This window comes from Schistocerca piceifrons, chromosome 5, assembly GCF_021461385.2.
Source record: "Schistocerca piceifrons isolate TAMUIC-IGC-003096 chromosome 5, iqSchPice1.1, whole genome shotgun sequence".
NCBI lineage: Eukaryota > Metazoa > Arthropoda > Insecta > Orthoptera > Acrididae > Schistocerca > Schistocerca piceifrons.
In genome coordinates this window covers 150,930,107-150,944,656 of record NC_060142.1, presented here as the reverse complement: position 1 = coordinate 150,944,656, position 14,550 = coordinate 150,930,107, and the positions used below count along the sequence as shown (strand labels likewise).

At 44.9% G+C, this 14,550-nt stretch overlaps 1 protein-coding gene and 1 non-coding gene across 2 annotated transcripts in view; both read left to right on the top strand.

Annotated features, from left to right (window-relative positions):
- The window catches only part of LOC124798817 (neural-cadherin-like), an 858,611-nt gene that overhangs the window by 742,884 nt on the left and 101,177 nt on the right, over positions 1-14,550 (top strand). The gene's annotated exons all lie outside the window — the stretch shown is intronic.
- On the top strand, positions 4,593-4,666 carry Trnat-ugu. Its single transcript has one exon. It is a non-coding gene; the product is annotated as a tRNA-Thr (tRNA).

Genomic DNA, 14,550 nt, shown 5'->3' with positions numbered 1-14,550 from the left:
TTCCGCGCATAGGGCCATCGTCAACAAACAAACTGCAAGTGACACTAGTTCTTAGCTAACCAAACATTGTAAGCAAAGATACAATCCACTTGCACGGAATGTTGTTCATCCAGACTTGTTTTCTTTAACCTTTTTAAATTATCATTTACGCAATGGACAATAATAAGCACAATAAATAATTAAACTACAACAAATGACAAATTAGATGGGTGTAATGGTAAGGTTTGTGAGCTTTTGACATTGGTTGAGAAACTGTCGGACTAAGTTCTCTTCATTTATGTTGTGCCCTAGACGAACTTTGGCATCCTAACCATATGATCTGTAATACTGTAATATTGTGTATTTTAATTGCCGTCTTTAATGGTGTCTATTGTGTAAAGCCTAGTTTAAATTGTTAAAAAACATGTTTGGTGGACAACATAAGAGTGCTTAGATTCTCAACCAATATCAAGACCTCATAAACTTTTGCGTTACAGCCACATAACCTGTAATATTGTGTAGTCTAATTGATTATTGCTCTTAATATCGTCCATTGCATAAAATGCAGTTTCAGCCTTAAAAAAACAAGTTTGGTGCACATCATTATGTGCAAATGGATTGTATTTTTGCTTATAATGATTGGTTACCAAAGAAGTAGTGTCCCTTGCAGACGCTAGTCAGTCGTTTCCTGAAGATGGCCCAATAAGTTGAAAACTAGTTAGATATAAACAAAAATCAGTAGAACAAAAACAGTGTACTTGTTATTTAACCTTAAATTTAATTCTTGTTACGAATTAAACACTGACAACAAATTGCTAAAAATTTGTCATTGCCGAAGCTTAAATATATCAAATGTAATGTGATACACAATTTTGGAAAGTTTGGTTGCTGAGCGAGTTAATTTTGTAATCATCGAAGAACTACATATTTCAGTAAGTTCATTACTTTATGAGATGTGATGCGACAAACGCTGCAGGATCATCTTCATTACCCCTGCAGAATGCGGCTGAGAATTGTCTCGAAGAAAGAAACGCATGACATTTATGTTATGTTGTCTGCGGAGCTGCAGGCGAATTCTCTCGCCAGATCCACATACTTGGCGAGAGGCACTGTCGTTTTAGGCGTTTCTACATGATCATGTGAAGCGATCGACAGGCACACTAAAGACAATGCCCAAAACATCTGTGCAAAGTTCCATCGGATTTTCCCAGTGATTTCCATTTCGCGCCAAAGCGGACCTTAATTTTTGAATACGCCTCATACATTATATATATGGATGGATGGATGCATGGATGGAATACATAGTTAGCAAAAATTTCAAATTGTTTGTTCAAAAGCTTATGTCTCTGAAAGTTCTTATATACCATATGGGGCTCCAGTAGATATATAAAAATACACGCGTATTCGAATTTTGAACAGACGAACACGTATATTTTTATTTATATAGATGTACACAGATGTAAATTAACCACTTTCAGAATCCCCAGATATTAGTCATTCACTGATTTTCTTAGAATACATATATTTATAAATTTCTTCAGTCCCATAATACATAAAGTGGAAGAACTTGTCACTGTCTCTTGACTGTTTGTCTCACGAACATATCTGTACGTTTTAAATTCGCGTAAATCTGTTAGTCTTCCTGTATTGATATTCTCCTTATTTTTACGACTTTGTGCTTTTCGAGTGAACAAATTGTGATGCAGAAATAACGGTTTGCGTGCCCGCTAATGCGACTGTTGTTATATCGTTATCAGGACGGAATTCTACTACGGGAGGGTATTAAATGTGGCCACTCGTAGCGACTGTGAGCCGTTCCTCAGCGAATAATTTCTCTAATTTTGCGCAGACAAGACTGTAATGAGCAGCATTAAATTTTATCCGAGGGAACGCAGAAATTTAATTCGGCGCTTTTCTTCTGTACGACGAGGCTGCGGAAATACGAGATGTTAATGGCGCGTGGAAATGTCTCCAGTTGCATTAGACGTACAAGTGGTGAAACCCGAGCTGCCGCCAACATTCTGGGGCGGCATATTGCTGTGCAAAGGAATACGAAAGCGGTGCATCCAGCTATGTTTTATTAGCGTAACAACGTTTATTTTTATTTGTCTATTTTTAGACGTGAGAAGCTTGTAACAGTATATGTTGCTGTTTAATAAGAGCCTTAATTTCGCAGTTTGTATTGCTCGGGAAAGCTAACCGTATACCCGACAGTGGCGGAAACTAACTTGGTCTTTGTGAGTAGGTTCAGCCATGCCCCAGTTAAGGAATTGCGCTCTGTTACCTAACAGTACAAACTTATTGATAAGAAAAATTGAAATTATTGGCGATAAAAAAGAGAAAGAAGTGACAGTACAGACAGAAAATATGTTGGAATGTGCGAACGAAATTTTGTAGCTGAGAAAGTCAGCAGTGTGCAAATTACTACAGGGGCGACACGATGCTGAGATAAGTTGAACTGAAATATTTACCGCAAAGAAAAAGCAGCAGATCGCTCTCAGTAAATATCCCGTTTATGATATGGATAAATGAGTTACTGGCAGCCGTTTCTGCGGTATTATGAACAATAAAACTTTGCGAGAAGTTAACAGCTTTATGCCGTACGGAAAAAATGGTTCAAATGGCTCTAAGCATTAGGAGACTTAACTGCTGAGGTCATCAGTACCCTAGACTTAGAACTACTTTAACGTAACTAACCTAAGGACATCACACACATCCATGCCCGAGGCAGGATTCGAACCCGCGAGCGTAGCAGCAGCGTGGTTCCTGACTGAAGCGCCTAGAACCGCTCGGTCACAGCGGCCGGCTGCCGTAAGGAACTGTACCTCAAAGCTAGTAATTCAAATTAGGCAAGGGGAGAGCATGAGCTCGGGGATGAGAAACGGAGTGAATGATGATATGGTTGAAAGTGTCCGCTATCTGACTACAAAAATCGTGAGCTGTATGAACCCAGCGCACTATTGCTCCATAATCCACGTTAGCGATGTAGTCAGCGGCGAACTAAGCCCAGCGGAGGGGAAACTGAACGAGTCCCCCGGTCTGCTTAGAACTGGATGTATTTGTAATGTACATAATGTAAAATATTGTTTAATATAGATTTAATGGTTGACAAGAAACAAGTATTTATAATACACTGACTTGACGAAAGTCGTGCGATACCTCTTAGTAATCGTGTAGGACCTCCTTTTGCCTGGTTTAGTGCAGAAATTCGACGTGGCATGAACTCATGTCGCTGGAAGTCCCCTGCGGAAATATTGAGCCATGCTGGCTCTATTGCCATCGATAACTGCGAAAGCGTTGCCGGTGAAGGATTCTGTCCACGAAATGGCCTTTCGATTATGTCCCATGAATGTTCAACGGGATTCACGGCGGTAGATCTGGGTGGCCAAATCGTTCACTCGAATGGCCATAATGTCCTTGAAACCAATTGCGAACACATGTGGCCGTGTGACATGGCTCATCGTCAATGGGAACAGGAAGTCCTGAATGGCTGCATATGGCCTCAGAGTAACCGCACATAACCATTTCCAGTCAGTTATCGGTTCAGTTGGACCAGAGATCCAGGTAGTACTGCACAGCACCTCTACGGCCTATCCATCTTCCACCGGCACAGTTACCGGTGAGGTGCACCTTCAGAAGCTTCAGAAACTTCAGACATCCATTTTACCTGGTATCCGAGACTCGTATGGAGGCGGAAGAGTTTACTTTCAACAAGATGGTGCCCCAGCCCACTACCAAAATCGTGTTATGGCGTATCTCGACGAAAATCTGCCAGGAAGATGGATAGGTCGTAGAGGTGCTGTGGAGTATCCACCACGTTCCCTGGACCTAACTCCTCTGGACCTTTTACCTGTGGTGAACACTAAAGGACGTCGATTATCGACAAAAGCCACGCACAATGGATGATCTTCGAGAATCCATCGTACATTCATGTGCAAATATCCAACTGAACACTTGCAGTCAGTAGTTCGTGCTGCAGTTCGGCGGCGTCGGTTGTATGTGGATGTTAATGGTGACCATTTCGAACACCTACAGAGAGACATCGTTAAGTTGGCCTTTAAGCTACACTTTCAGCAAAAATGAGACAACTCCGTCGATTAGTTTCCAGGTTATGGACTTTTAAACAGTGGATACATTATAAATGATGACTAACTGAAACCCTCAGCTGCCGACAGGTGTTGTTGATATACCTCGATGTGGACAGCTGAAAATGTGTGCCCCGATCGGGACTCGAACCCGGGATCTCCTGCTTACATGGCAGTCGCTCTATCGAGGTATATCAACAACACCTGTCGGCAGCTGAGGGTTTCAGTTAGTCATCATTTAATCCAGGGAAAAGCTGCACGGTCATCAACAGTATTCTGTTCTTTCGAGAACAGTTACTGTCTTCTTATATATAGTTTAAGGCTACCCAGCCATTGACCTTCGTCTGTGCGTATGCGCACAGGTTGCCCAAACTCTTACGGGAATCGCCAAAGCGTGCGCGAGTAATGGGTGAATGGGCAAATGTCTATAAGGTACATTACATATATAGAATTGTGGACAGTTGGGAATGTGAGTCTCACGGGTAGCGTGCAAGGGATAAGTCCCTGCAGTCGCGCTATTCATCTGTGTCCTCGGTGGCTCAGATGGATAGAGCGTCTGTCATGTAAGCAGGAGATCCCGGGTTCGAGTCCCGGTCGGGGCACACATTTTCAGCTGTCCACATCGAGGTATATCAACAACACCTGTCGGCAGCTGAGGGTTTCAATTAGTCATCATTTATTCCAGGGAAAAACTGCACGGTCATCAACAGTATTCTGTTCTTTCGAGAACAGTTAGTCTTCATATATATAGTGGATACATTTTTTTGGACCCAACTGTATTTGCGCTATTCTTTTATTTCATATTTTAATATACGTTGTTATTTGTTTAAGGTTCAGAATTTTGCTCTGAACTGGATCTGTTACTCCGCTCGGTATTTATTTTTTTGCACAAAGCCAAGAAGGGTAGTGGGAATTCTCGGTCCTAAGGGCCCATGTCCTTTCTCGCCTTAGCAAGCCGAGCGCCGGCCGTGGTTCTTTTATTAACGCATCGTGCCCGGCGCCACGCGCTCCCGCACGTATCCCCGGGGCCATGCGTCTTGGCGGCGCTCGCGGGCATATTATTCCGGGAGGCGCCTCCTTATTCTTCTTCTGCGACGCGGAGATTGGTGTCGCGGCCCGGCGCCGCCAGACGGGATTTTATGGGCGACTGGCGGTGCGAGATTGTCTCTATATTTCACGAAGGCATCGCAGCTCGCGGCTGGTCGCGGCGTCCGCAGTGACGTCACACGACCGCCTGCCTGCTCCTGGCCGCCAGCATTTACTCGCACGCCGCGTCCGAGCGGACTACCTGTGGACGGCGCTCAATCCTGAGACGCGCGGGACTGGCCTCGCCGAGCGTTCCCGCCCTCTGCCGCCGCTGATTTCTTCCATTTATTCATGAAATACTGCGCCGTGGTCGATGGCTGTATGCATGAAGGGGAGGGGACAAAATAAGACTTTACACACAGATTTAGGTTGCACGGTACTGAATCACGGCAACATTACTGTGTGGCTTGGCATTTTGTGACTGCGCCACGCGAAAATGGTTTGGAAGGGAATGTGGGGCTATTTACTTAAGTTGTGAGCGCTGCAGGCGTGGTTGGGGGGGGGGGGGGGGGGGGGGGGGGGGGAAGGCGGCTGCTCAAGCAACTCCCATCATCTCGTCGCACCAAACAACATTTTGCTAAAGGCGTTTAAATTTTTACTTTTATTTATTATTTATTTATTTATTTATTGTTCCGTGCGACCAAATTAAGGAGAAGTCTCCATGGTCATGGAACGAGCCAATATATGAAATTATAACACGATAGTAGAAACAGATAAAATGAAATACAAGAAACGTATTCAGGCGACAATTCGTAAGTTTAAATAAAGAAAATCAACAATGTAACACTGGAATTTTCTTAATTTTTCAGCTCTTCCAGGAGCTCCTCGACAGAATAGAAGGAGTGAGCCATGAGGAAACTCTTCAGTTTAGACTTAAAAGCGTTTGGGCTACTGCTAAGATTTTTGAGTTCTTGTGGTAGCTTATTGAAAATGGATGCAGCAGAATAGTGCACTCCTTTCTGCACAAGAGTCAAGGAAGTGCATTCCACATGCAGATTTGATTTCTGCCTAGTAGTAACTGAGTGAAAGCTGCTAACTCTTGGGAATAAGCTAATATTGCTAACAACAAACGACATTAAAGAAAATGTATACTGTGAGGACAATGTCAGAATTCCCAGGCTTTTGAATAGGGGTCGACAAGCGGTTCTCGAACTTACACCACATACAGCTCGAACAGCCCGTTTTTGAGCCAAAAATACCCTTTTTGAATTTACAAATTTTAAGCTAAGTTTCGGTGACTACAGTATCGTGAGAACTAAAAGCAACTTTTCAGTTGCTTTTCGTAGAAAATATTTTAGCCAGGATGACATAATTTGTTGTCAACAGTGAAACTGACGACACGGTTCTTAGTCCACAGGCGTAACTAGCAAACTACAATAACTCGACTGAGTGCAAGACAGAAGGGGAAAGATGCTCCTTTGAGAAAGAGAGAGAGAGAGAATGACTGACTTCAACGACGTAGGTGGGAACGACAGATACAAGCTTGCATTCTGTAGACTACCTGCCTCTGTCCAAAATCCTACAGCGAAGTGAAATAATGATAATGGTGAGTGCACACTTCGATTTAATACCGTTGTAGCAAAACCGGCAATGCTTTGCAATTGCTAAAGATTTATGGGAGTTGGATATACGTCCTAATATATTTCCCCCTTCTCTATATGTCCATCTCCTTCTCCACCCCTCTCTTTGTACGCTCCTCCTTCTCCCCCATCTCCCTGTCCATCGCCTTCTTCCCCCTTCTCTGTCCATCTTTCTCTTCTCCCCTCTCTTTGGCTATCACCTTCTCCCTGTCTCTGCCCATCACCTTGTCCATCCCTTTCTTTGTCTGTTCCCTCCTTCTCCCCCCCCCCCCTCCCCCCGTCTCTATCACCTTCTCCCCATCTTTCTGTCCATATCTTTCTCCACCCCTCTGTTTGTCCATCACCTTCACCCCCTCTCTGTCCATCTCCTCCTCAACCCCTCTCTCTTCATCTCCTTCCCATTTTCTGTGTCCATTTCCTCCCACTCTTCTGTCCATCTCCTATTCCCCCCCCCCCCCGTCCCCACTCTCTCTCTCTCTCTCTCTCTCTCTCTCTCTCTCTCTCTCTCTCTCTCTGACCTTAATCCTTTTTTATTGTTATTGTGTACGAAACCTCGATTGGGAACAGAACTCAGACTGTGTAATCTGGTTGGGATCATTAGTATAATGGGTATGAGGGAGACATCTCCAGCTGCTGAATCTGCAAGGACAGTAGCTTTACGGACAGTATTTCGAATGGTTTAATTTCGGAACATGTAGAATTGCAACGTTGTGGATGATTCATATTCCTTAGTAGCATTATAATCATAAACGGATATGCCGTAAGTACAACTTCACCCTTTTCTGTTAAAACTGGCTCTGAGAAAGAAAGCAAGACAGCAAAGTATTATGTACACATTTTTTTGTTTAAAGTTACATGAAAGCTTCGAGGAGAAATAAAGCATCCAACAGGTTGCAAATAATTGTTCAATACGTTTACCTAGGTTTCGTTAATAACACAGCCAACCGGATGCAAATAATTGTTTAATACATTTATCTAGGTTTCTACGGCTCTTAGGATGTCTTCATCAGACTGAAAATTTAAAAGCCTTAACTTTACGTAACTGAAGCGAAAATAGACACTGTATTGCAAAAGAAAATATACAGTTTGTTGTATTCAAGTGATTCCATATGTACTTAGCATCATGGTTACTACAGTTTATGTTGTCACGGTCCCTCTCTCTCTCTCTCTCTCTCTCTCTCTCTCTCTCTCTCTCTCTCTCTCCCTCCCGTAATTTCAGTGGAGATGAATTAACCGTTTTATGAGTGCTGAAAAAGATGCGTGCATATTCCAAAAAATGGAAAACGAAGGGTTGGGTACAGACTTACTGGGAGGAGACGGGGTCACCAAGGAGAATAGTGTTCGAAGTTGCTAAACCTGTTTTACCTATCGACGGATATTTCTGGAAATCGATGATCACATCCATTGGGCAAAGTATCTCAACACGTTGCCATAAACTGTGTCAGTGATAACATATGTGCTGCTTGGTACGAGGATACATCTCCCTCAAAGCAGGGGAAAATATACACTTCTTAAACATGACCCCCATGTGCAGAAAAAGGCGGAGTTACGGACGGTTAGCTTTTATGAGGCTATTTCATAGACGTTTGGATATCGCCGTTCGTAACCTCTAACGACGTGCTTATGAGAGCCCCAGAGCGGTGCGAGGTCAGAACGACGTCGGAAACTGAACCACTTCTGCCGGCGGCTTGTCACCAGCTGGGCGTCACACTTCTTGAGCCACAGCCTCGTGTTTATATCATCCGAATCCTTCCAAAGAGCCACCGGATTCCCACGGATCGCGACGGGATCCTTTGTCTCTTCGTGCGCGAATTTTCATTATCTAGAACTATAGACGAATGCGGGAAATCCCAGCGTCGTCGAGAATTAGGGACGATATCTTCACTATCTGGTGCAGTGTTTCCTTGAACAGTTCGTTTATGCTGGGCCTGGACATTTAGTGGCCGTTGTTCATAAACGATAGTCCTACAGAAAAAAAGGGGGGAGGGGGGGTTCGCTTCCAAACAGCCGAAGAACAAATTTGGCGTGATGGCAAAAGTGGTAAATAGCATTGTGCCATTGATGAGAGATTTTTGGTTATGACGAATCTATTTGTAACTCGTGTCACTGCATTCTCATCAAATTGACTTATCTGTAAACGATTTATGTCGACACGTTTATTCTTAATTTTTTAGCCCATTAAACCCGCTTATATGCTACTGCTGAGGTACTGGCTTAGAGAAAGAATATCTACCGAGTGAGCATTCGTAGGCACAGAACAGAATTTACATGGCTGTGATACACTGCCTCCAAAAGTCAGGTGATTTTAGTGCGGAGTAAGCTTTGTCTGTAAGCGGTCTGCAGATTTTAAATGTCATTACGTCTCTAGTACTGTCAGATCAGCTCAAAATTATTGCGATTTCCGTACATGCGCGCGCTATAAAGCCATCCTAATAATCAGCATTCAACGATATCTGATCAAAAGTATATGAACACCTATTAGTAGACATTAATATCCAGTGTGTCCATGCTTCACCTTTATGACGTCTTGAATTCTGATGGGGACACTTTCAATGAGGTGTGTGTATGTATGTGGAGGAATGCCAGCCGACTCTTCCTCAAGAGCCGAAGCGAGAGAAGGTAGTGATGTTGGACAACGAGAGAATTAAGTGATGTTGGGTACTGCTGTCTGGAGGGAAGTCGACGTTCTAATTCATTCCAGAGGTGGTCTATTGGTTTCAGGTCGGAACTCTGGATAGGCCAATCCATTTAAAAAAATGTTTCTGAGCACTATGAGGTTTAACATATGAGGCCATAAGTCCCCTAGAAGTGAGAACTGCGTAAACCTAACTAACCTAAGGACGTCACACTCGTCCATGCCCGAGGCAGGATTTGAACCTGCGACCGTAGCAGTCGCGCGGTTCCAGACTGAAGCGCCCAGAACCGCTCGACCACAGCGGCCGGCCTAGTCCATTTCAGGAATGATATTGTCCACAAACCATTGCCTCACAGACGCTACTTTCTGACACGGTGCGTTGTCGTGCTGATACAAACCATAGCGACTCCAAATTTTTACGCTAGTGTATGCAATACTGTAAAATGGGTTAATGTCCTTACGCATTTAGCGCTTCCTCAAGCGCATTAAGGGGATCACTTCCTAACCACCCCCATACCGTAACACCACCTCTTCCGCACTTCACCTCAGGTGATATAATCCATTAGCACACTTTTCCAGAAACGGGACTAGTTACGACCGTACGTATTTAAAGTCCTGAAAAAAAATCATATTATACACACGAAATGTATTCGCGGTTGCGAATACGAACAGCTATCAGCTGTGTAAGGGAAGGACGTCAATGAAAAGTTGTGCTGGACCAGTACTCGAACTGGATTTCCTTCTTTACGCGAGCAACTACTTAAACCTAACTAACCTAAGGACAGCACACAACACCCAGTCATCACGAGGCAGAGAAAATCCCTGACCCCGCCGGGAATCGAACCTGGGAACCCGTGCGCGGGAAGCGAGAACGCTACCGCACGACCACGAGCTGCGGACATCAGCGGACAAATACGATATTCCAGTGCCTATGTTGGTAAGAAGAACAGTGCAATGTTCCTTCGGATATGCATGCAATATCGTATTTCTCTGTCGACTCCAGGCAGCGCCTTTCAATTAAAATGTGCTCACCTTACTGGAATTACATTATGTATTACGGGTACAGGTTGTAACGCAGGAATGACGACATATCAAATTTTGAGTCTGGCCGTGAGTCGTGCACGGATGGCCAAAGCGGTTAAGGCGACTGCTCGTTTAAAGGGTTCGAATCCCGGTTCTATGCAAATTTTCATAGTTGTCATTTCCTTATACGGCTGACAATTGTTCATATTCGCAGCGGCGAATGTATTTCATGTACGAGGGGCGTTTGAAAAGTCCGTGCAAAGATAAAAACTACGTACGTGTTTGGGATAAACCTTTTTTATTTTGCGACATAGTCTCCTCGTCCAACGCTGTTCTAATTTGTTGATCCCTTCCGAATAATAGGAACTGTCCAAGTCTGCAAAACAGCTATTAGTTGCTGCAATTACCTCCTCATTAGAATAAAATCTTTGGCCCGCCAGCCATTTCTTGAAATTGGGGAACAAATAGTAGTCCGAGGGAGCCAAGTCTGGAGAATAGGGGGGATGTGAAACGAGTTGGAATCCTATTTCCATTCATTTGGTGATCACAACTGCTGAGGTGTGTGCATTGTCGTAATGGAAAATTTCTTCTTTGAGGTCCAATCGCCGGCGTTTTCCTTACAGCTCGGTTTTCAAACGGTCCAATAACGATGAATAATATGCACCTGTAATAGTTTTACCCTTTTACAGATAGTCGATGAGGACTATACATTGCGAATCCCAAAAGACAGACGCCAAACCTTTTCGGCCGAAGGACTGGTCTTTGCTTTTTTGGTGCAGATTCTCCCATAGTAATCCATTGTTTAGATTGTTGTTTGGTCTCAGGAGTATAGTAATATATACATGTTTCACCGCAGTGACGAAAGGCCGCTTGAAGTCCTGCGGATTCTTCCTGAACAGCTGCAAACCTTCCTTGCAACACTTCAAACGATTCCGATTTTGGTCAAGCTTGAGCAATTGCGGAACCCACCTTGCGGATAGCTTTCTCCTGTCCAAATGTTCATGCAAAATACTATGCACCCATTCATTCGAGATGCCCACAGCACTAGCAATCTCACGCACCTTAACTCTTCCGTCATCCATCAGCATATCATGGATTTTATCAATGATTTCCGGAGTCTTAACCTGCACAGGGCGTCCAGAACGTTCAGCATCACTTGTGCCCATATGGCCACTAAGAAAATTTTGAAACTACTAGTCGAAGGTGCAGAGTCACCGAATTGTCTATCAAGCTTCACTTTAGTCTCCTGAGGCGTTTTGGCTTGCATAAAGTAATGTTTAATCACCACACGAAATTCTTTTTCGTCCATTTTTTGACAACCACTCGACTTCCTTGATTCACACGAATGCCAAACACAAAGAAATAGACCAATATGGCTGAAACTTGGTGTGCGTTCTTTCCAAAGATGCTACTAATTCGACATGACCTCGGTACGCGCTGGTGGTGCCATCTCTCGGACTCTGCCTTTTCAAACGCCCCTCGTATACAGGGTGTTACAAAAAGGTACGGCCAAACTTTCAGGAAACATTCCTCACACACAAAGAAAGAAAATATGTTATGTGGACATGTGTCCGGAAACGCTTACTTTCCATGTTAGAGCTCATTTTATTACTTCTCTTCAAATCACATTAATCATGGAATGGAAACACACAGCAACAGAACGTACCAGCGTGACTTCAAACACTTTGTTACAGGAAATGTTCAAAATGTCCTCAGTTAGCGAGGATACATGCATCCACCCTCCGTCGCATGGAATTCCTGATGCGCTGATGCAGCCCTGGAGAATGGCGTATTGTATCACAGCCGTCCACAATACGAGCACGAAGAGTCTCTACATTTGGTACCGGGGTTGCGTAGACAAGAGCTTTCAAATGCCCCCATAAATGAAAGTCAAGAGGTTTGAGGTCAGGAGAGCGTGGAGGCCACGGAATTGGTTCGCCTCTACCAATCCATCGGTCACCGAATCTGTTGTTGAGAAGCGTACGAACACTTCGACTGAAATGTGCAGGAGCACCATCGTGCATGAACCACATGTTGTGTCGTACTTGTAAAGGCACATGTTCTCGCAGCACAGGTAGAGTATCCGGTATGAAATCATGATAACGTGCTCCATTGAGCGTAGGTGGAAGAACATGGGGCCCAATCAAGACATCACCAACAATGCCTGCCCAAACGTTCACAGAAAATCTGTGATGATGACGTGATTGCACAATTGCGTGCGGATTCTCGTCAGCCCACACATGTTGATTGTGAAAATTTACAATTTGATCACGTTGGAATGAAGCGTCATCCGTAAAGAGAACATTTGCACTGAAATGAGGATTGACACATTGTTGGATGAACCATTCGCAGAAGTGTACCCGTGGAGGCCAATCAGCTGCTGATAGTGCCTGCACACGCTGTAAATGGTACGGAAACAACTGGTTCTCCCGTAGCACTCTCCATACAGTGACGTGGTCAACGTTACCTTGTACAGCAGCAACTTCTCTGACGCTGACATTAGGGTTATCGTCAACTGCACGAAGAATTGCCTTGTCCATTGCAGGTGTCCTCGTCGTTCTAGGTCTTCCCCAGTCGCGAGTCATAGGCTGGAATGTTCCGTGCTCCCTAAGACGCCGGTCAATTGCTTCGAACGTCTTCCTGTCGGGATACCTTCGTTCTGGAAATCAGTCTCGATACAAACGTACCGCGCCACGGCTATTGCCCCGTGCTAATCCATACATCAAATGGGCATCTGCCAACTCCGCATTTGTAAACATTGCACTGACTGCAAAACCACGTTCGTGATGAACACTAATCTGTTGATGCTACGTACTGATGTGCTTGATGCTAGTACTGTAGAGCGATGAGTCGCATATCAACACAAGCAACCAAGTCAACATTAGCTTCCTTCAATTGGACCAACTGGCGGTGAATCGAGGAAGTACAGTACATACTGACGAAACTAAAATGAGCTCTAACATGGAAATTAAGCGTTTCCGGACACATGGTTACATAACATCTTTTCTTTATTTGTGTGTGAGGAATGTTTCCTGAAAGTTTGGCCGTACCTTTTTGTAACACCCTGTATAATGTGGTGTGATTCAGAACTTTATTACGTACGGTCGCAACTTACTCCCGTTCGTGGCAAAGTGCGCTGATGGATTACTCCGTCTCCACTAGTTTATGATATGAGGACGGCGTGTTCTCTGGCACGTGTACACACACCCCGCGAAGGCGAACAGCACCGCACACCTGGCGCGGCGCTTAGGTGGCTTACGTAAGTTCATTTGCGGCGCTGCGCGCCACTCAAAGCGCAAACCGCATTAATTAACAGCCACTCGGCGGTTGCCGCATGCACAACGCGGCGCTGCTACGGCAGCAAACCTCGAGATTTCGCAGCTAGGCGAGCGCTGTGGGGCGATCTGCAGCGACGGCCTTGGTGCGCGGAAGCTGGCGGCAGCCAGTAATGGCCAGTTAGCGCGGCTGCAAGTGCGGCAGAAAACCCGCGGGCCGTGCCCGGCTTCCGCTCATTACGGAGGCGGAGTGCCCCGGGCCCATTCTGCAGGTGTTGCGCCAGTAAGTAGGCCCCGCGGGCCGACCCTCGCTGAATCAATTACTGCCCGAGCGAAGGCGCACGGCCCTCCGCAGGCGCCTGTCTGCTCCATTAGTTTCTCAACTGGAACACTCCTCTCCATTTGACTTTGTTTCGAATTACACTATTATGACCACTTGTTTGTTGGACGGCGACTCTCTGTGTCCGACCTTAAAAATTATCTCACTATCAGTGGACGCTGAACGTACGAGGGGCGTACAATAAGTAACTCACTATATTTTTTCTAAAAGCCAGTTGGTTTTATTCAGGATTCCAATACACCATATCATACTCCACTCCTTTGGCTACCAAACCATACTTGTCATCATAATCTCCGCTCACAGCTGTTGTGTACATAGTTCCGCGTAGTCAGCGCGTACACAACTTTCCCACTAGACCGCGCTCCGCTAAGCACAACAGCACAGGCGCGGCGCTCGTCCGTCTCCGCACTACGAGATGCGCTGTCTTAAGAGACGGACCAAATTCTGCTTCCGCCGATCCGCGTATTAATATGTAACGCAGCCAATGAGATTGCTCCTAACATAGAACCTTTCCTCCTCGCGGATCACACTCGCGCAGTGATACCTG